The sequence below is a fragment of the Pinus tabuliformis genome, chromosome J, assembly GCF_031772625.1.
Source record: "Pinus tabuliformis cultivar Carrire ecotype Pingquan chromosome J, CPIR1, whole genome shotgun sequence".
Taxonomy (NCBI): Eukaryota; Viridiplantae; Streptophyta; class Pinopsida; order Pinales; family Pinaceae; genus Pinus; species Pinus tabuliformis.
The window spans coordinates 1,275,323,426-1,275,346,122 of record NC_142295.1 but is presented as its reverse complement, the minus strand read 5'-3'; the positions used below and the strand labels follow the sequence as shown (position 1 = coordinate 1,275,346,122).

The 22,697-nt window shown below is 43.5% G+C and overlaps 1 pseudogene; it reads left to right on the top strand.

Moving 5' to 3' along the window:
* LOC149231890 (uncharacterized) overlaps positions 1-13,359 on the top strand; it is a 101,322-nt pseudogene extending 87,963 nt beyond the window's left edge.
* Positions 13,360-22,697: the final 9,338 nt, after the last annotated feature.

The window sequence follows — 22,697 nt, the reverse complement described above, 5'->3', positions numbered from 1 at the left end:
CTCCTGACTGCTCACGAGACCACTAGTTCGAATTTCTTTCTAAACCCGCTCTAGAAATTGAATTGACTAGTCTCCCTCAGTGTGTCCTCCAAGTGACCCTCAAGCCTCCTCTTATACTTTTCTTGTTGACAAATCAACGACCGAAATTAAGTCCCTAATCAACGCTACGATTAACTCTGGCTTGATGCATGACTTTTGGACCCTTCTAGCACAATTTTATATTAATTTCACATTAATATTTTATTTGCCCAAGTTTAGACTTAGGGACTTCATTAAAAATATTAATTATTTTAATTTTCCCAAACTGTTTAGAATCTGCCCAAACCATTTCTGGGTATTGGAGATCTCATGTGCTTTAGCCTCTCCACCAATTTTCGTGGCTAGAGCACATTTGATGCTACTCCAAATCAACACTCCCTCTTAGCGAGGACTGTGCTCTAGTAATACTCCTCACTGAGTATCACCCTGATCATCCGACATCGGTCCCTGTGCTGATGCTAAGCCTCCCTGCCCAACATCCTCTGCACTGCTGCATCCTGTACTGTTGCCCATGGCTCTGCTACTGCCACTGCTGCATTTGTACAACAACTCCCTCTGCATCCGTGCTGTTACTGGTCCTTTCTCCCAACACTGCATCCACACTGCAACTCCCTTTGCATCCCTGCTGTTATCACTCCCCCATTTTTGCTACTGAAACGAGTTCTTTACCGTCCCAATCTTTTCCTTGAAGTAGTCAAACTTTGTCCTTCCAAGAGCCTCGGTGAGGATGTCCGCCACTTGTTCTCCTATAGGAGTGTAGCTCAACTGTACAACGCCTCGTTGGACACAATTCTTGACAAAGTGACACCGGATATCAATATGTTTCGACCTATCATGAAACACTGGATTCTCAGAGAGTTTGATACAACTCTGATTACCGCACATGATCCTGGTCGCCTCGATATTCCTTCTAAATAGGTTCACAAGCAGTTTTCTAAGCCATATGGCCTCACACGAAGTTGTGCTTGCCGCCATATATTCTACCTCAGATGAACTCAGAGCCATGAACTTCTGTTTCCTACTGCACTAGGAGGTCATTCATGATTCAATGTTGAAACAGTACCCAAAGGTACTTTTCCGATCCACTGAACTTCCTGCGCCCAACCTGCATCAGTAAATCCACTCAATCTGATATCCTTGCTCCTGGTGTACAAGAGTCCATAATAAACTGTTCCCTGTAAATACCTGAGAACATGTTTGGCTAATACCCAATGCATCCTCTTCGGTTCCACCATGAACTGACTGAGGGTGTTGATAGCGTAGCAAATGTCTGGCCTGGTATTGACCAGATACATCAGGGACCCTATGAGCTGCCTGTATAAGGTGGGATCAACATCGTTGTCTTTTGATGCATCAATCTTCTTCTAGTTGGTGATCATTGACTAGCCATGGTCTATAGTCCTCCATCCTAAATCTCTTCAGGATTTCTATAGCATATCTCCCTTGGCCAAGGAAGATCTCTCCCTTTTGCTGCCAAACTTCCAACCCTAGGAACTAATGCATTCGTCCCAAATCCTTCATATCGAATTCTGTGCCTAAATTCTTCTTGCAGTCCCCGATAAGCCTGGATGATCCTGTCAAAAAGAGATCATCTACATACAATACTAAGATTAGCGGCTCATTCTCTACAACTAGATAGTAGAGATTTGGATCTGCGTCACTCTTGACAAATCCCATCTTCTGCAAGTAGCCATCGATTTGACCATACCATGCTCTAGGTGCCTGTTTCAGCCCATACAAGGCTTTCTTCAACCTGCATACATGAGACTTCTTCTCATGTGTCTCAAAGCCCTCTAGTTGTTCAATGTATACCTCTTCTTCTATTACCCCGTTCAGAAAAGCCATTTTGACATCCATCTGATGAATCTCCCATCCCATCTGAGCTGCAAGAGATATCACGGTCCTAATAGACATATACCTGGCTACCGAGGCGAAGGTCTCCTCATAGTCAATTCCTTCCTTTTGAGCATACCCCTTAGCCACAAACCTGGCCTTGTATTTCTCAACACTGTCGTCTGCAGCGTATTTGATCTTGTAGATCCATCTCGAACCTACCACTGATCTGTCTTGAGGCCTTGGCACTACCTCCTAGACATTGTTCACCATTATGGAGTTGTACTCCTCTACCATTGCGTCTAGCCAAACCTGATGTTGAGCTGCCTCCTTGAAACTAGCAGGCTCCCTGTCCTGAGCTACTAATGCTTGATATCTATCTGGCTGTTTTCACTCCCTCTTATTGTTTCTTGGCGCACTGATGAAGTCCTTTGCATCTCGCAAAATCTGACGAAGTTCCCTGCTAGTTCTTCCTCTGCCAGCAGGTGCTTCTGTTAGCTCCTCCTCCTCATCCTGAGAATCTTCCTGACCCAAGGAAGAATTTTTTACTTCCGTTGGTTGAAGAGGCTTAACCAACGACTCCTCTTTTGACTGCTCCTCGGAAGGCATCTCACGAGATTTTCTGAAAGCCCTGTCCTCCATGAACTTTACATCTCGTCGAACTACTACCTTCCTGCTCCTTGGAAGGTAGATTCTGTCTTAGCATTCTCGCTATATCCCATCAGGTATCCCTTTTCCGCAGTTTGATCTAGCTTGTTCCTCTTTTCCTCTGGTATGTGGTAATATGCTAAACTCCCAAATATCTTGAGATGACTGACTTCAGGTGTCTTCCTTGTGAAAAATTTCTCTTGAGTAATCTTGCCCAACGCTCGATGAGGAGTCTTGTTCTGAACATAGACTGCTATGTTGCATGCTTCCGCCCAAGGAATTTCGACATATCCTGATCATACATCATGGCCCTAACTGCTTCTACAATAGTCCTGTTCTTTCTTTCTGCTACTTCTCATTCTGCTCCGGATTGTAGGGAGCTGTCCATTCTCTTCTAATTCCCTCTTTAGCACAAAAATCAGTGAAGTCCTTATCGACATACTCTCCACCATTATCTGAGCACAAAACTTTTATTTTCTTCCCAATGAGATTCTCCACCAGAGCCTTGAACTCTTTGAATCAACAGAAAACCTCATCCTTGGTTTTCAGAAAATAAATCCAAGTTTTCCTTGAGTGGTCATCAATGACGGTAAGGAAATACTCGGCACCATTGAGAGCTTTGATGGACATAGGTCTGCAGATATCTAAGTGTATCAATCCTAGTACACTCTTAGCCTCATGTTTGCTCCTAGGAAATGCTGCTTTGGCATACTTTCCTAGAGCGCATCCTCTGCATACATCATCTCGTTCCGTACTCAGATCCGGAATTCCTGTTACAGTGCTCTTGAGAATTATTAAAGCTCCATGGTGCACTTGACCCATTCTTTCGTGCCATAGTTCATTCAAGTCCTTGTCTCCATCATTGGCTATTAGTGCCATTGGTGATTCTAGCTGTAATCTATACAACCTGTTACTTTTGATTCTGATTTGTACTTTCTTTTTCCAGCGCGAGTGTTTGACGTATACCTTCTCCTTGATGAAGTAGATGTCATAGCCCTTGCCTTGAAGTTGCGACACGGAAAGTAAGTTCATCCCCAACCCTGGTACATGCAACACATTTCTAGCACGGAACCGTTCTCCTGATTTTGTTTGAAAAATTATGGTACCCTTCCCTACTGGAGTACACTTTTCCTTGTTCTCCATGGTGATCTGAAAGTTCATCTTCTCTTCTTGATATTTGAGAAACATTCCCTGATTCCCGTCATATGCCACGAGGCTCCACTGTTTATATACCACATTCTGATGATGCAGAACTAGTCATACAAGCCACTTCTTCTTCCAACTTGGAAGCCAACATAGAGAAATCGAAGTCTCTTTCTCTTGTGCAATCTTCTAAAAATCTGTGCGAGTCCCTTGACGTGATGCCTCTGCATTGTGGTGTTGACCCATAACTGATTTTCCCTTTCTGTCTCTGATTACTCGCTCTGATACCATGTGAAAATTCTATCACTACAACATCTGATTTACTTTTTCTACTTATTCTTCAATAAGTTATTTATGAAATTCTTTCAATAAACATTAAAATAAATTCTGCTGCAGATATCACACCATAATATAGAAACAAACACATGTACGAATCAACACATTGACACAGATATTTTGGACAATAGTACCCGAAAAAACACAATGTGGGAAAACCGGTGCAACAAAGTAGGATTTTATTATTCAACAATTCTTCAGTACAACAGTGTGCCAAACTGGCTTACCCACAGAGAGAGAAATTCTCCAACACTTCTCCTAGTCCCAGCGTCAGCTTGGTTAACCTCTCTGCGTGGCTCCCCGACACTCTGCGTCAGCTCCTGCTTGACTACGTCAGCCCTGGGCCTCTCTGTGTCACCCACGCAAGCCCTCTAGTGACTGCGCAGTCTCCTCCTGCTGCCTCTGCGTCTGCCTCTCCTTCCTCAACGCTGATTTCCAGTGGCTGATCCCGTACTTGCTGCCTCCTGACTGCTCACCAGACCACTAGTTCGAATTTCTCAGCTAACTCCGCTCTAGAAACTGCAATGACTAGTCTCCCTCAGTGTGTCCTCCAAGTGACCCTCAAGCCTCCTCTTATACTTTTCTCGTTGATAAATCAACGACTGAGATTAAGTCCCTAATCAACGGCTAAGATTAACTCTGGCTTGATCCATGACTTTTGGACCCTTCTAGTACAATTTTATATTAATTCACATTAATATTTTATTAATTCCATGACTTCAATAAAAATATTAATTATTTTAATATCTCCCAAATGTTATAATTTGCCCAAAACCATTTTTGGGTATTGGAGATCTCATGTGCTTTAGCCTCCCCACCAATTTTCGTGGCGAGAGCACATCCGATGCTACCCCCAAATCAACAACATCCTACATTAGCATCATCCAAAAGGGATCTAGTAACCCATTAATCATGTCTCTTTTGAAAAGTATCTAGTAAAACACAAGCCAAATACCCATTGGCCGGTTAGGCACCTCTTGACACTAGTCCTTGGGTCACCAATCTACCAAGTCGTTAGTTGGACTCTTGTCAAAAACCCCCCTGAACCATGGTGAAACTCGAGGCCTATTACCCACCTGTTGTGGGTAGTGTATATAGGAGAAATTTTTCTCCCAGATGGTCCTCAGCTGGAAGCCAGCAGCCCCTTGCAGCCACCAGATAGCTCAATGTACCAGCATCTTCGCCAGCTCAGCTAGCCATGTGGTCCCTCGACCACTTTTCATGAATGTATGCTTAAAGGTCGGCCTTCCTACCCCAAAGGTATGGATTTTCATTGGTATAATTGAGTAATTTCCTTACTTGTCATGGACACTTTTGGGCATGGATTGGTGGAGGGATTCGGTGGAAAGAGTGGGTTATGTTTGTATTCTTGTCTCCACTACCCGATTTCGTGGTTACTCGTGTATCCTAGTCCAGTGGGATCTCCTTTATTGACCATTGGCTTTAGGGTTGGCACTACATGGGAGATCCCAATTTTGGTTATGTCGTCCCGCTTCCCGATACCGCTTACATCGCTCCCGTTCCACCCATTTAACCCTATTAATCTATTTTCCCATCTACATCCACATGTGTCCATTGGGTCCACATAGGGTTAGCCTCCCACTCCCCTTGTCCACACTGTGGGTCGGGCCTGGAATGATGCCCTGAAGGTTGATGCAGCGAAAAAGAAAGGAAAAAGCATAGTTTGGCCACTCTCAACAAGAAATGTATCACAAAATGCAAAAGATGGCCGGGACATACAAATTTAGTGCATGGGCAAAAGCCAAGCATGAGCTCTACCCCTTATCCATAGCCATCACCCTGGTTCCTATGGGCCCTAGATGAACCCCCTCTATCATTAAGGAACCTATGATTATCCCAACGCTTGGTGGACGGTGAACTGCCCCACCTTAATGGGTTATCCACTGCTACATATTACACATAATGCTCTCATCCCCTGAAACACGAGCAATTATGAAGAAAAATCAATAAAAGGAAAAAGGCATATGAAGAGGGTGGAAAAACAAAGGATGGAGTAAATCATGAACCACGATTTGCTCCCTCGTACACTCACATACCCAGGTGTGGGCTTCCCTTATTATAGCTACCCATGAACCTTAACATGTGGTCTAGATGATTTCCCTGATTCCCACTCCATTCCATTATTATATAATTTGCCACCTACCACTTAAAGGATGTACCATGGACATGTCACCCCCTTTAGTGGTTGAAACCACCTAATAGGGTCCTTGGTTAACCCCCTTTTGAGCTTGGAGACATTTGTACATGCCAAAGCCCACTATGGAAGGGCATGCCACCATGAATGCCCCATTGATCCCATGACTTGTAAGCTTTATTACTTACGTATTCTAATGAATTGTTGTATTGGAGGCCAAGGGGATGCATTGGATCTTATGCAGGATTGGAGGTGGGTCTTCGTTTGGGGCTTGGTCTCCCTATACGGGGTCCTTGTTGATTTGGGGTAGCATCGGATGTGCTCTGGCCATAAAAACTTGGTGGAGAGGCTAAAGCGCATGAGATCTCCAAGACCCATAAATGGTTTGGACAGATTCTACCCAGTTTGGGAGATATTAAAATAATTAATATTTTTATTGGAGTTCCTAAGTCTAAACTTAGGAAAAAACATATTAATGGGAATTAGTATAAAACTGAGTTAGAAGGTTCCAAAAGTCATGGATCAAGCCAAATCTAATCTTAGCTGTTGATTAGAGATTTAATCTCGGCCGTTGATGGACTAATGAGAAAAGTAGAGCATTTGCAGTAGATTGAGCTATCCCCAGTGACAAAGCTGATCCTTGCAGAAAACGACAGAAAGGGTTGACGCAGAGGGACTGCCTCATTAGTCTGGGCCAAAGAGAGGCAACGCAGACGCCGAGGAGGGCAGAAACAGGCTCACGCGGAGCCATGCAGAGGCCAGAAGGCTAATGCAGTTCGCTGAGGGAGCTATTTTGCCGGGGCAAAGCTAGTGGGGTACTGTGGTCAAAATAGTACCTAATAGGGCAAAACCAAGGTAGAGAGAGTTGCTGCGGAGGCAGTTTTCTAGCCAAGGAATCCGGATCAGTGTTGCAATTGCACAGACGATCGAGAGGGGCAACTTGACAGTTGGCAGAAGGATTTCCAGGAGGGAAATCGGACTCAGAGGGAGTCCAGAAGAGAACTTCTAGGCGGGAAGTAGAGAGACTCAGAGGAGTCGAACTGAGAACTTCTAGACAGGAAGTAGAGAGACTCAGCAGGAGTCGAACCGAGAACTTCCAGGCGAGAAGTAGAGAGACTCAGAGGAGTTGACAGAGAAGAGCAGAGAGATGGTCGTGAATGGGCTGAGAGATCAGGACAAGCTGGATGGAGCGTCCAACTTTGTGGTCTGGAAGGCCAGGATCTTGTCCATTCTAGACAGACATCGTATCAAGGGCTTCGCCTTGAGAGTAATGGCTATCCCAGTTGACCCGATAGCTAATGAAAGGTATGAGGAGGCAATGGCTAAGGCAAAGTGCATCATCCTTGATGGGGTCAAGGATCATGTGGTCCAACATATTGCCAAGAAGGAAACGACAAAGGAGATGTGGGACACTTTGAAGACATTGTACCAGCATACTTCTATGCAGAGGAAGATGCTCCTGGAGAATCAACTAAGGTCATACCAGATGCAGAAGGGAGAGCAGATAGATGTCTTCCTCGGTCGGTTGAAGGAGATCCATGACCAACTGACTTCCATAGGGGCCACGCCGGATCAGGAGTTGATGGTGAGGACCGCACTTAACGCAGTCTCCGAGGAGTGGGAGACATTTGTCCAGAGCATACTGGGCAGGGCGAGTCTTCTAGATTGGGAAGAACTGTGGGTGGCTCTTTGTCAAGAAGAGATTAGACGACTGACCAAGACGGGAAGTAGCAACAAAGGGGTCAGGATCAAGAAGGAAGAGGAAGAGGATGTGGCTCTGGCATCTGCGGGAAAGTAGGAGAAGAGGAAGAAGAAGGACCTTGGAAGGACCTCTCCAAGGTCAAGTGCTTCCACTGTGGGGAATTGGGTCACTATGCGAACCAGTGTCCGAGGAAGAAGAACAAGGGAGAGGCTTCTGAGCCCAAGGAAGTCGAGGAGAATGATGATTGTGCCATGAGTGCTCATGTGCCACTTGAGAAGAAGTGGGGAGACATCGAGCTGTAGTCAGGAGGAATACAGGCGATGAGGGGTAGGATCCTTGAGGTACCCAACCTCTTGGATTGTACCTTGTTACAAGAGCCCCGAAGAGGAGTAGCAGGACTGGCGGATGTAGGTAGAGACAAATACGAATGAAGCAGTAGAGAGTGCTACAGTGCAGGAGTCCTCGGACAACGCGAGGCTAGTACGCTGCAAAGTGCGAGAGGCACAAGAGGGTTGCACTAGTGTAGGATGGCACCGAGAGGTGTGCAACGGTGCAAGATGCAGGGAGTTGTTGCAGTAACGCAAAGGTCAGTAGAGGGAGCACTTGTTAGCGATAGAGAGAGTTTCAACATCTGGAGTGTTTCTAACTTGACATGGATGTCAGAAGTTGGGTGGATCAGTTACTTACTTCTCAGTAACTGAGTTGCAGTGCAGTAGCACGATGCAACATGATGAGAGGGGTTGAACTGCAGATGCAGTGCTGGGAGGATGGACCTGCAGCAGCACAGATGCAGAGGGAGATGGCGTACGGATGCATCAGTGGCAGTGCAGGGCCATGGGTAGCAGTGCAGAGGAGGTTGGGCAGGGAGGCCTAGCATCAACATAGGTACTGGTGCCGGATAATCAGTGTGATGCTCAGTGAGGAGTATTACTAGAGCACAATCCTCGCTAAGAGGGAGTGTTGATTTGGGGTAGCATCGGATGTGCTCTAGCCATGAAAATTGGTGGAGAGGCTAAATCACATGAGATCTCCAATACCTAGAAATGGTTTGGACAGATTGTACCTGGTTTGGGTGATATTAAAATAATTAATATTTTTAATGGAGTTCCCAAGTCTAAACTTAGGAAAAGAAATATTAATGGGTTATAAGGTTCCAAAAGTCATGGATCAAGCCAAATCTAATCTTAGGCGTTGATTAGAGATTTAATCTCGGCTGTTGATGGACTAACGAGAAAAGTATAAAAGGAGGCTTGAGGGTCAGTTGGAAGATACACTAGAGTGATCAGTGATTCATTTTGCTAGAGCGAGGTTGCTAAGAAAAAGTGAATCAGTGATCAGCATCGAGGGGCAGTGAGTACTGGACAGAGAGGTAGAGACAGTACTGAGAGACTAGTTCAGAAGCAGAACGAGCGAGAGCAACAACCAGTTCAGGCCACGCAGAGCCCAACAGAGACAACACAAAGGGACTGTGTCATCCATGTAGAGGCTGTTGGAGTGATGCAGAGGGTCGTAGAGGCTGCGCAATGCCTCAGAAGGTTGACGCAGAGGGTCTTGGGGCTGACACAGGTTAGCAAGAGGTTGATGTAGAGGCCAGAAGGGCCAACGTTGAGCTTTATAGTCGTTGTAGAGGGTTTTGTGGGAGAGGTTTTCTGAATACATGTTTCTGTATATAGAGGTATTGCTGCCGGGTATTTTTCTCTGTCGGGTGAGTTGGTTAGGCACCCAGTTGTACTTAAGGAAATACTACATAATAATAAATCCTCAGAATCGCTGCACCGTTTTCCTGCATTGGGTTTTTCCAGGGACATTTGTCCAAAAATAACGGTGTCACTTGTGTGTTTGTTTTCTTTCAGCTGATGATCTGTAGATGTTGTGACTGTATTGTGTTTATTTCGGTATTTAAATGTTTTAAATAAATTGTTCAGAATTTACAAGTAGAAGAAATAAACCAACAGAATACAAATTAATTTTCTAACGGATAGACTTAGAAAATTCAACAGTCCTAGCCCTCTAGAGGGCCACATTGACACTTGTAGGGTGAACGTTGAGTGCCATGTGCCTCCACCATAGCATATATTACTTCATGGATCCCCAACACCGATCCTTGATTGCTCGTGTTCCACCTTTTTGGATGAGGGTGATGCACCTAGTTGACCATGCCTAACTGGCTCCACGCTTTCACCATACACTTGGCAGATGTTTCAAGGCCTAGAGGATGTCTCTCGTTGCAGAGTGAGGGCTTACATCACCATCCTAGCCCTTACATATGGTCTACAGGCATTTTCGGTCCACTTGGAGACCCATGAGGATGTCCTTGTGCCCCCCCCACACACTTTGGAGCAGTGTTGAAAATATCGGTATCCATCGCAAGGTTCCAGAAAATATCTTATCGCAATATCGGCAAAAATATCGGCAAATATCGGCAAGCATAAAAAATTTTTTTTCAAATTTTGCCGATATGCCGATATTTCCGATATGAAAATATCGCGATATGTCAAACAGAAAATATCGCGATATTTTCTCGGCGATATATCGTTTTGCCGAAAATATCGCGATATTTTCGAATATCGCCGATATTATCAACAGTGCTTGGAGCACCATAGGTTTTTTGCTCGGAAAACAAGGGGCCAACCCCTGTCCACTATGTTGGGAGTCCATTTCTACATCATGGCACCCGTTGGACTTCATTAGGCCTCCTCAAAGGCCCAACGAGTCACTTTATTGATCATTTGGCCCTCTTGAGAGGCTTATTCGTGTATTATTGAGCTATTTGGCGGCTTGCCACGAAAAGTATTATTATTATGCACATTATTTTATTTGGGGCTAAATTAAGGCGGATTTAACTAAATCAAATTCATTAGAGGGTGTATAAATAGAATTGAGATGAATCATTTGGATCATCATCACTTGGATTGAGTCTCTCTCTCTTGTGAGAGTTTGTCTATCCTTCTTGGAGAATGAGTTTGGATGAATGTATGAATTTTGATCTTTGGATCTCTTTCATTTTGTCTTGGAGCTTCTCTATTGGGATATCTTGATGATTAGATATACTCTTTCTTACATGTAAGTGCTCTTATTCTTGTTATTTACTTTTGTCACATGCATATTGTTGGGATTTTCGCTATAGTAGGCTGAAATTTACTGCTTTCTTATGCAAAATTGTGGGAATTTGATCTTTTATATCGTCAAAGCATGTCATGAGCCATGTATGAATGAGTGAATGTTCCTATAGATTATGTGTCAAAATTTATGTTGATAAGTCCTCAAATATTGCAAATCAATGTGTAAAGACCTTGAAGTTGCTTCTCTCATGCCCTAAAGCCACGTGAAGTTGTTTTCAAGGCCTCCTTGACCAAGTGAATATTTCAAACTACAAATTCTCCTTGACTCCATCTCTCGCAATTGACAAGGCACTATTCCCCCATTGGTGATCATTTTCAATGCTTATTCTTTTCACGCCCTCTTTTTCTAGGCCTAGCCTACATAGGTCATCTAGGGCATGAATTATCCCACAATCTAGCCATCCAAACACTTCAATTTTTGGTCCACATCTGCGTTGATGTTTGCTCTAGAGGTCGTCCAAATTTGAAGCAAATTTGACGGTGGGATCTCGAGATATAGCAAGCCCTAGCTCAATGATTGTTTCTTGCCCGAGGTTTCCCTTGGCTAGTGACCTCATTTGGATCATTGCATCAAAATCAAAGAAGCTATAGAAAACACACTGGCCAAATATTCAAAAAAAAGTTGCAATTTGCTGCTTACTAGCAAATTTTATTCAGCCTAAAGAATCTATGCAAACAGAATCTGCGAACTGTGAGAATGATTTAAATGATGTTCCCTTGCATATGAGGTTTTAGGTAAAGCAATAGAGAAACCACCCAGAGAAGGTTCCCCTATGCGTGGTGTTGACTCTGAGGATGAGAAGCCTTTAGCGTTAAGACACAAACCAAAATCTCCCAGTGAAAGTTCCCCCATGGATAGTGATGTAAATAATGTATGCCAGAAAAGAACAATTTTGTTGCGGGATCCAGCTGATGGAAAGGTTTCAATTGCTACTGAAGATGATATTCATCAAGCAGATGTATCTCCCTGTAGAGAAAATTTCCAAAAGTTCCATATAGACCCAAGTCCAAACATCAAAACACGCCCAATTTATATTGATGTTGGCAAATCTCCACAACGCATTGTCTCTAGAAGTAATAGAATACCAGACATGATGAAGGATTTATTCAATGGAAAGCAGCGTTGCAAGAGTATCAATACGACGAAGTTGTTGCTTATGGTGCTGCGGTTCAAGCTGCAATTCTAAGTGGAGAAGGAAATGAAAAGGTGCAAGACCTTTTTGGTGCCAGCATCGATGAGATCATGGAGGCAGCAAATTTTGGATTAGGTCGCAAGGGGCATAGAAAAGAGTACAAGAAGAGGAGTCGTAGAAAGGGGGATGGGCCAAAGTTAAGTCTTGAAGTGACAAAGAAACTAGGTGATGCTAATCTTCTTTATGCCACAAGTCGTTATGATGAGGCTATAGAACTGTTAAAAGAAGTTATACGCCTTGCACCTAATGTCCCAGATGCCTACCATACACTTGGACTTGTTTACGATACATGTCATGATAAGACAAAAGCAATCAATTTTTACATGATAGGTGCTCATCTTACGCCTAAAGATGCCTACCTTTGGAAGTGTCTTACCACATGGTCCATGGAGCAAGGAAATACCGACCAGATCATTCACTGTCTAACTAAAGCAATGGAAGCAGATTCGAAGGATGCAAGGGTAAAGTGGGATCGTGCTTCTTCGTTTGTTGAACTTAAGGATTATCAATAGGCAACTTAAGTATTTGATCAAATTGTAGTTTCTCACCCATTTGATGTTGAAGCACGAAAAATGGTTGCAAAGATGCACCACAAAATTGGTCAAGGTCAACTTGCTATAGAGGGTTTGGAAAAGTTTATTGCGAAGCATCCATCAAAGGTTGATTTGACAGTTATTAACTTGTTGGCTGCACTACACATGGAATACAAAGCGTATTCTAAAGCAATCGAGCAGATTGAACATGCATGATTCATTGTTTAGGACAGGGTTTGCCACTAGACCTTGCTGTCAAAGCTGGTATTTGTCGAGCACATATTGGAAATGTGGAAGAAGCTGAGAAATTCTTTGAGGACCTTCACATAGAGCAGGTTGAAGACTTTGTTGATTTGGTATCCGATGTTGCTAATGCATATATGAGCCTTGGACATCATGAACTTGCTTTAAAATATTTGTATTGCTAGAAGCAACAACGGCATTTGCAAATGCATCTTTATGGCTAAATATTGCACAATGCTACCAAGCTATCAAGGGTTATCTGGATGCAATAAATGTTGATTTGGGGTAGCATCAGATGTGATCTAGCCACGAAATTTGGTGGAGAGTTGGGGCACATGAGATCTCCAATACCCAGAAAGGGTTGGGGCAAATTCTAAATAGATAAGGAGATATTAAAATAATTAATATTTGTAATGGAGTCCCTAAGTCTAAACTTAGGGAAAATAAAATATTAATGTGTATTAATATGAATCTGTGTTAGAGTGGTTCCAAAAGACATGAATCAAGCCAGATCTAATCTTAGCTATTGATTAGGGACTTAATCTCGGTCATTGAGATGTCAACAGGAAAAGTATAAGAGGAGGCTTGAGGGTCACTTGGAGAATACACAAGAGTGATCTGTCATTCTATTCTCTAGAGCAGGGTTTGCTAAGAGAGATAGAATCAATGATCAGGAGAGCAGCTGAAGGGCATTGAGTACAGAGAGACAGAGAGGCAAAGATAGTGCCGGGATAGCAGCAAAGTAGCCAGAGAGAGACGCAGGAGCAGCCAGTGCTCATGCATGGCCACACACAGAGGCAGCGAAGTGCTGTGCAGAGTACAAGAGGGGCTAGCGTAGCTGACGCAGAGGCTCAGAGAGCTGACGTAGGGCCTCCTGGCTGACGCAGGGCCAACGCTGGGCTAGGAGAGGCTGACATAGTCCAGATTGGGCAAGATGCTGGGGTTCCTGGGGCAAATTGGTGCTGAGTAGTTGTGAAAAGGATTATCCGAGGTTTTAGCTAGTAGATTTGTCAAAAACCGAGAGGTATTACTACTAAGGAAATTCTCTGTTGGGTAGGCCAATTTCGACACACCAGATTGTACTCTGATATTGCTTAATAAGAAACCCTCAGATAGCTGCACTGGTTTTCCCACATTGGGTTTTTCCGGGGACATTAGTCAAAAAAATAATTGTGTCATATGGTGTGTTTGTTCTTGTTTCTTTTAGTTACTGATCTGTAATATGTTGAGCATGCACTAGTGTTTATTTTCAATATTTAGATTGTAAATAACTTGTTAAGGAAAATAACAATTAGGTTGGAATAAATCAGATAAAGTGCATGGGGTGTTTCTAACTAAGTAAACTTAGAAACTTCAACATGGTATCAGAGCGTGATTGCAGATCACAGAAGGACTAAAAGACATCAGCCGAACGGAGCAATAGCAGCAGAAAACAACTGTCCCGAGGTGACAGAAGCTGTTTCTAGCAACATAGAAGCCAATGAGTGTGATGCAGAGCCCCAGAAAGGCTGGCGTTGCTGACACAGAGGGCTAGAGGGCTAACACAGATCCATCTGGGGTGACACAGACTCAGCGTGAGGCAGAGAGGGCTGACGCAGTTCACAGAGAGGCAGTTGCTAGGGTCTAGAACGCTGTAGGAATATTGTAGAGTAGAGCTAGTGAGGTACTGTAGTTAGAACAGTACTTGACAGAGCAGGGCCAAAGGAGTTGTTACTGAGGGTTTCTAGCCGAGGAATCTGGATCAGCAGTGCAGTTGCACAAGACGATCAGAGTAGGGGGCATCTGGACAAGCGTCAGAAGGATTTCCATGAGGGAAATCAGGACTCAGAGGGAGTCTAGAAGAGAACTTCCAGACCAGAAGTAGAGACTCAGAGGAGTCGAATAGAGAACTTCCAGGAGGGAAGTAGAGGAGCATCATGGCACTACATGGGGTAAGAGACCAGGATAGACTGGACGAAGCATCGAACTTCACAGTCTGGAAGGCCAAAATCTTATCAGTGCTTGACAGGAATCGTGTTAAGAACTTCGCCTTGAAGGTAATAGCTGTCCCAGTTGACCCTAATGATAATGACAGGTACGAAGAGGCGATGGCGAGGGCCAAGTGCATTATCCTTGATGGGGTCAAGGATCATGTGGTACCACATATAGTCAAGAAGGAAACGACATTTGAGATGTGGGAGGCTCTCAAGAAGTTGTACCAGCATACTTCTGTGCAGAGAAGAATGTTGCTCGAGAACCAGATGAGGTCGTATTAGATGAAGAAGGGTCAATCGATTGACACCTTCCTCGGAGGACTGAATGAGATCCGAGACCAGTTGACTACTATAGGAGCGACACTGGATTAGGAGCTTATGGTGAGGACAACCTTGAATGCTGTCTTAGAAGAGTGGGAAGTATTTGTCTAGAGTATCCTGGGAAGAGGGACTCTCCTCACCTTGGAACGAGATGTGGGCAACTCTGCTTCAGGAAGAGATCAGACGACAGTCGAAGACAGGTAGCAGCAGCAAAGGGATCAAGGTTAAGTAGGAGGAGGATGTGGCCCTAGCATCTGAGGGAAAGCAGGAAAAGCGGAAGAAGAAAGATCTCTCCAAGGTCAAGTGCTTCCATTGTGGGGAGCTGGGTCATTATGCGACCCAGTGTCCAAGGAAGAAGAGTAAGGGAGAGTCTTCCGAGACTAAGGTAGCGCCAACACGGGCAGAGAAGGAAGTTTTGACAGACGATGATTGTGCCATGAGTGCACACACACCACTTGAGCGGAAGTGGGGAGACATCGAGCTATAGTCAGGTGGACTACAGGTGATGAGGGGCAGGATCCTTGAGGTACCTAGCCTCTTGGATTAGACCTTGCTACGGGAGCCTCGTCGAGGAGTAGCAGGACTGACTGAGTGGGTAGAGACGGATGTGGATGGAGCGGCAGAGAGAGTTACAGGCGCAGAGCTAGCAAGCTGCAGCAGTGTGAGAGGCACAGGAGTGTTGCACCAGTACAGGAAGGCACAAAGAGGTGTGAAACGGTGGGAGATGCAGGGAGTTGTTGCAGCAGCGCAAAGGTCAGAGAGGGAGCACTTGTCAGCGACAAAGGGAGCGTCATCATTAGTGGGTGTCTCTAGCATCAGTTACTTACTTCTCAATAACTGAGTTGCAGTGCAGCAGTGGGCAACATTATGCAACATGATGAGAGGAGGTGTAGTGTGGATGCAGTGCTGAGAAAAGGACCAGCAATAGTACGGATGCAGAGGGAGCTGTCATACAGATGCAGCAGTGGCAGTGGTAGAACCATGGGCAACAGTACATGATGCAGTAGTGCAGAGGATGTTGGGCAGGAAGGCCTAGCATCAGCACAGGTACCGATGCCGGATGATCAGAGTAATACTCAGTGAGGAGTATTGCTAGAGCATAGTCCTCGCTAAGAGGGAGTGTTGATTTGGGGTAGCATCAGATGTGCTCTAGTAACGAAATTTAGTGAGAGTTTGGGGCACGTGAGATCTCCAATACTCAGAAAGGTTTGGGCAGATTCTAAACAGATCATAAGATATTAAAATAATTAATATTTTTAATGGAGTCCCTAAGTTTAAACTTAGGGGAAATAAAATATTAATGTGTATTGATATGAATCTGTGTTAGAGTGGTCCAAAAGACATGGATCAAGCCAGATCTAATCTTAGCTGTTGATTAGGGGCTTAATCTCGGCCATTGAGATGTCAACAAGAAAAGTATAAGAGGAGGCTTGAGGGTCACTTGGAGAATACATCAGAGTGATCAATCATTTTATTCTTTAGAGCAGGGTTTGCTAAGAGAGATAGAATCAGTGATTGGGAGAGCTGCTGAGGGGCATTGAATACAGAGAGATAGAGAAGCAGAGATAGTGTCGGGATAGCAGCAGAGCAGCCAGAGAGAGACGCAGGATCAGCGAGTGCTCACCCAGGGCCATGTAGAGGCAGCTAAGTGCTGCGTAGAGTACTAGAGGGGCCAGCGTAGCTGACGTAGAGGCTCAAAGAGTTGACGTAGGGTCTCTTGGGGTTGACGCAGGGCCAACGCTGGGCTAGGAGAGGCTAACGCAGTCCAGATTGGGCAGACGCTGGGGTGTCTTGGGCAGATGGTGCTGAGTAGCTGCCGAAAGGATTATCTGGGGTTTCAGCCAGTAGATTTGTTAGAAACCGAGAGGTATTACTGCTAAGGAAATTCTCTGTTGGGTAGGTGAGTTTCGACACTCAGATTGTACTCTGATATTGCCTAATAAGAAAACCCTTAGATATCTGCACTAAAGGATGTCCATGGTGGTTGAATGGAAAAATTAAAACAAGGTTGTCACAGATTTATCGATTAAAGGAGGAAGAGAATGGGCGCGAGGAGGATCTGATAATGCAAGAAATAATGAACATTCTAAATGCCTTAATCATGAGCAATTGATCGAGCTTGTACAGGAGGCAGCCGCTGAACATAGGTACGTTCGGGAGCATGAGTAGGATTTGACAGTGCAAGACACAGTGAACATTCTAAATGCCTTAAGCCGTGAGCAATTGATCGAGCTTGTACAGGAGGCAGCCGCTGAACATAGGTACGTTCGGGATCAAGTGCGCTCGTTCGCCGTAAAAAACACTTTGATCAAAAAACTATTTGTGCGTGGTCTTGGCCCGGAGACAAACGACCAGTCCCTCGCCGCCGTATTCTCTCCTTTCGGTGAATTGGATGAAAGCTGCGTGATCAGGGACAAGAGAAGCGGGAGGAGTAAGGGATATGGTTTCGTCATGTTCAAGCACGTTAACAATGCCATCAAGGCATTGAAGGAGCCCAGTAAAATGATTGGCGGTTGCATTGTGGTGTGCCAATTTGCCCCCGCCGGCTTCTACCCTTCTCAGCCACAGGACGAGTTACATCGACGGAAGATTTACGTGGGCAACGTTCCGGTAGACATGGAGGCTGGTCCTCTTGTACGTTTGTTTTCGCAGTATGGCGAGATCGAAGAGGGCCCCAAAGGGTTTAATAAGAATACGGGCAGGTCTAGTGGATATGCCATCTTTATTTTCAAAACGGTAGAGGCGGCCAATCGTGCCCTAGAGGAGCCCATTAAGTTGACAGAAGACAAACCACTCTACGTCCACCCACTCCATGTCCACCCTGCCATCTGACACCTAACAACCTGTTGACCCTTGTCTGTTGCGTAAATCATGGTGGGCCGATGTTATTTATACGTCGTGCGTATTCAAATCGTTGTGAATCGTTGGTGAAATTTATTCGTAACATATTAATATGAGTTAATTGAATTAATTTATAAAATTAATTAAATTATAAATTAATTTAATAATAATAATAATAATAATAATAATAAAACCTAGCTCCAAAATAATATCACCAGAGAATCATACATGTTGAGGTACCAGTGACCAGTCACATTTATCAAAATGACGTGAGCAAAGTGAAGACAATTGTTCGAGATCAACGTTGAGCTTTGAGGACAGCTCTTGAAGGAAGGGCCAATGTTACAAATATAAATTATATAAAATAAAATAAATATAAATAAATGTAAATAATAATGATTATATGAAATAGTCATTAGTTAAGTGAAAAGTCATGTCTTTTATAATCATGAAAGGACACTTGTCTAGGTATAAAAGAAGGGCCTCATTGTAACATTAATCATCCTTGTACATTTTATATATATTAATAAATTATTATTACAAATACCTTTTGTGTATTTTTACATTAAAGTCAACAAGCCATAACTTTTGTTTCTTCAGATAGAATGTGGACTGATTTGTAGCAGGAGGAGTTGAGACGAGCTTTATTGAAGAGCTCCATCAGTGGCAGCAGCAATGAATCGAAGTAGGTGAAGGAGGAGGAGAATGCGGCCCTCACATCAAAGGGTCCCAGTCAAGGATAGGGGGGACCAGAGAAAGATGAAGGACTTGTTAAAGGTCAAGTGCTTCGGGTGTGGTGAACTCAGTCAATACAGTGCCCAGTGTCCTATCTGGAAGAAAGACAAGGAGGAGAAGCAGGACCAACAGGAAGCTTCAGTAGATATCGATAGGCTTTCCTCTAGGCTGGAGGAAGACTTCGCTATGTTTGCAGATATACTTCTAGGAGTGAGGTGGGGTGACTTGGTGTTGTAGCCCCCAGAGCGCTACAATTGGGAAAAATCCTTGAAGAGTCCACCTCATGGATCATTACTTGCTATGGGGGTCCATAGTATTTAGTAGCAGGATGGAGCAGTGGCAGTTGATGCAGTCAGTTCGAGAGTGATAGTGCAGACTAGTTGCAGTGAGACACTGAGGAGTGCAGTGCAGAGTTGGCAGCAGTGCAAAGTTAGCAACAATGCATATTTTTCAATGACAGTGCAGATGCTAGTAGCAGTTAGAGACTCGAGAGACAGATGCATCATACTAATCATAGTTGATTCAGTATTTTGGATGCTTTTCAGTTGCAGATGTTGTAGTTGCAGCAACAACAGATGAGAGGGATGCTCTGCAGATGAAGTGTTGGAAGCAATACAATAGGGTCAATAGTAGCACAGATGCAATGCATATCAGAGTTATGCAGTGGTTGGTGGGCAGTATGGCCAGACATCAGTAGTGTGACAGGAGATGATGCAAAGACAGGGTATTGTGGCAGGGAGTGCAGTACTAGAGCACATTTCTCGGTAAGAGGGAGTGTTAGTTTTTGTAGCATCGAATGTGTTCTAGCCACGAAATTTGGTGGAGAGGCTAGAATACATGAGATCTCCAAAACCCATAAATTGTTTCTGGAAATTCTGCCTAGAAATGACTTAATTAGATTATAACCAGTTTTTAAATATTTGCTAAGTCTAAACTTAGGGAATATGGTTAATTAATCAATATTAATTAGGTCAAGGTGAGAATCATCTAGAAACTCACATGGATCGATCCAGAGATGATCCTAGCCATCAATTATATTTTAATCTTGGTCGTTGGTGCTCCAATAGAGGATTATAAGAGGAGGTCGATGTGGTGATGGAGAAATCACTTGAGACACTTGAGTAGTTCGATTTCTTGGCAGATCGATTTCCAGAGTAGCAGTAGTCAGTTGTTGGAGAGAGCCAGAGATCGAAGTAGTGAGTGAGGGGCAGAGATAGTGAGGTTGGAGGAAGTATTCCAGATCTAGTGAGTGCATTTGCAGAGAGGCAGAAGAGCCATAGAGAAGCTGACATAGGGGCAACACAACAACTTCTAGAGGCAAGTTCGATTTGCTGAGAGGGAAAGACGTCTTCAGTTCCAAAGGCCAGGAAGGAGTCCCAGAGTGCCAGAGAAGCATTTTCCCAGCCAGCAGAAGGCAGAACAACTTCATCAGAAACTAGTCAGAGGCTTGACGTCAAGCAGGTTGCGCAGAGCAGCACACAGAGGGTCAGAGGGAAGGCAAGTTGTGTCAGAGATTGCCTGTGGGGTGAGGAAATTCCTCACTAAATTTTTGCCAGTATTTTTCTATGGAGGATTACCAAATTTCAGCATCCAGTTGTACTTAAAATTTTTCACTGCTACATAATAGTAAAACCCTCATTGCTGCACCAGTTTTCTCAAGTTGGGTTTTTCCAGGGACATTTGTCCAAAAATAATTGTCTCATATTTTATGTGTGTGCTAGCATTTTTCAGTTTCCAACGCCTTATTTTTCCGCATTATTTTATTTGTGAAGGTTGCAGTGTGTTTAATTTCGATATTTGCTGAAGAAAATAAATGTTAAATTAATTAGCAATTAGGAGAAATAATACCAGTTGCTACAGTGGGATTTTGGTTTTCAGAATATTCACAGTAGGAGGGGGTGAATTGAAGATCGATCCCTCAAAAGTTGATGTTATTGTGAATTGGCCTAAACCCAACAATGTAACAAAAGTTATGAGCTTTTTGAGAGCAACACAATATTGGAGAAAATTTATCGCTAACTTCTCACTCACACCATTACATGCTTTGACAAGTGTGAAATAGGTCTTTCAGTGGGGAGGCAAGTAACAGAAAGCCTTCGACACTTTGAAAGAGAAAATCAGTACAACACTAGTTCTAGCACTTCCAGATCTTAAGCAGCCATTTGAAATTCAAACCGATGCAAGCGAATATGCTATGGGAGCAATTTTGATGCAACATGGTAAGCCAATATGTTATCATTCTGAAACCTTTACCAATGTAGTAATTAACTATCCAACTTATGATAAAGAGTTGTATGCTTTGGTACAAAGCGTGAAGAAATGGAAACATTATTTGATGGGTAAAGAAACGATTATTCATACTGACCATCAACCTTTGTAATATTTACAATTGAAAACCAAGCTACAACAAGCTAGACATTTCAGGTGGATGGGATTCCTACAACAATTTCATTTGGTAATCAAGTATAAGAAAGGTATATACAACAAAGTTACATATATGTTATCAAGGCCTATTGTTAATGCATCTGTTATTCTTAAGCATAACTCAATCATGTATGAAAGTTATATTGAATAATATGCTCAAGATGAAGATTTAAAGATGTTATGCAACTTTGAGTCAAGGCAATCATGTTGAATAGTTGGATTATCATGTTCATAACAAGTTGTTGTATCATCTTCGCAAGTTATGTGTTCCACAGGGTGAAAGAGTCAATGCCATAAGGGAAGCTCACACTTCTCTTATTGCTGGCCACTTTGGTGTAGGCAAAACAGTTGCTCAAATTCAGAGGTATTGTTATTGGTCTCACATGAATGAAACTGTTTCAAGATATGTGAAAGGATGTTCCATGTGTGCTACTAGCAAGCTAAACAATAGAAAATTGGGTTTGTACACTCCATTTCATATCCCTTCTCGTCCTTAGGAAAGTATTTCTATGGATTTTGTTGGGGGACTGTGAATGTCTAGGAAAGGTCATGATTATTTATATGTTGTTGTGAATCGTTTCAGCCAAATGTGTGTGTTGATGCCATGTAAGAAACGAGTTATAGTTGAACAGAACGCAAAGATGTTCTTCCAAAGTGTATGGGTTCACTTTGGGTAACCCACTTCTATTATTTCTGATCAAGATTCTTGATTTGTCGGGAAGTTTTGGTCAAGTTTATGGGAACTCATGCACACAAAGTTGAAGAAGAGCACCACATTTCATCCACAAACCGATGAGCAGACAAAAGTTGTGAACAAAATATTAGTGCATCTCCTTCAAGGATATTCAGTGTTCCACGGGGACTCGCCCCCCCCCCCCCTAGGGGTCTAGTTTCCTCGCTCACCCGCGCTCCGGGGACTTGGGGACGAGTAGGGGACGTTTCCCCACGCTCCCAAAATGGAGGAAACTCAGGGGGACGTGCCAGGGAAATGTTTCCCTTCCCTGAGGGGACGTTTCCCCACACTCCCAAAAAATGGCCTTGCTTATAGTTTATGATTTAATAGATCTAAAGTGGTACAAAGCTACTCATGTTCTGTATGGGGATAACGTCTTGTGCTATCTTTTGGTTTCAACAAGCGTTATTTTAGAGGGTCAGTATCATGGAAATTTGTTGGACCATATAGCACGTACATGAATTTTCCCTTTTAAAACTTCTTTTTTTCTCAAGTGATGGCTGGATTACAGTGGGGAGATAACTGGAGTGACAGGTAAAGAATTTGAGACATTCAGTTTGTGTTTTTAATTTGCATGACATTTGACATACAAACTATGGAAGCAGCACCTATGTCATGTGGGAAATAATTGGGTGGACTATAGACTAACATGCGTTTACTGCAAGCATGACAAAATACTATGGGCATCAAGAAATCTCAGGAACTGTCGTTATATATGAATTT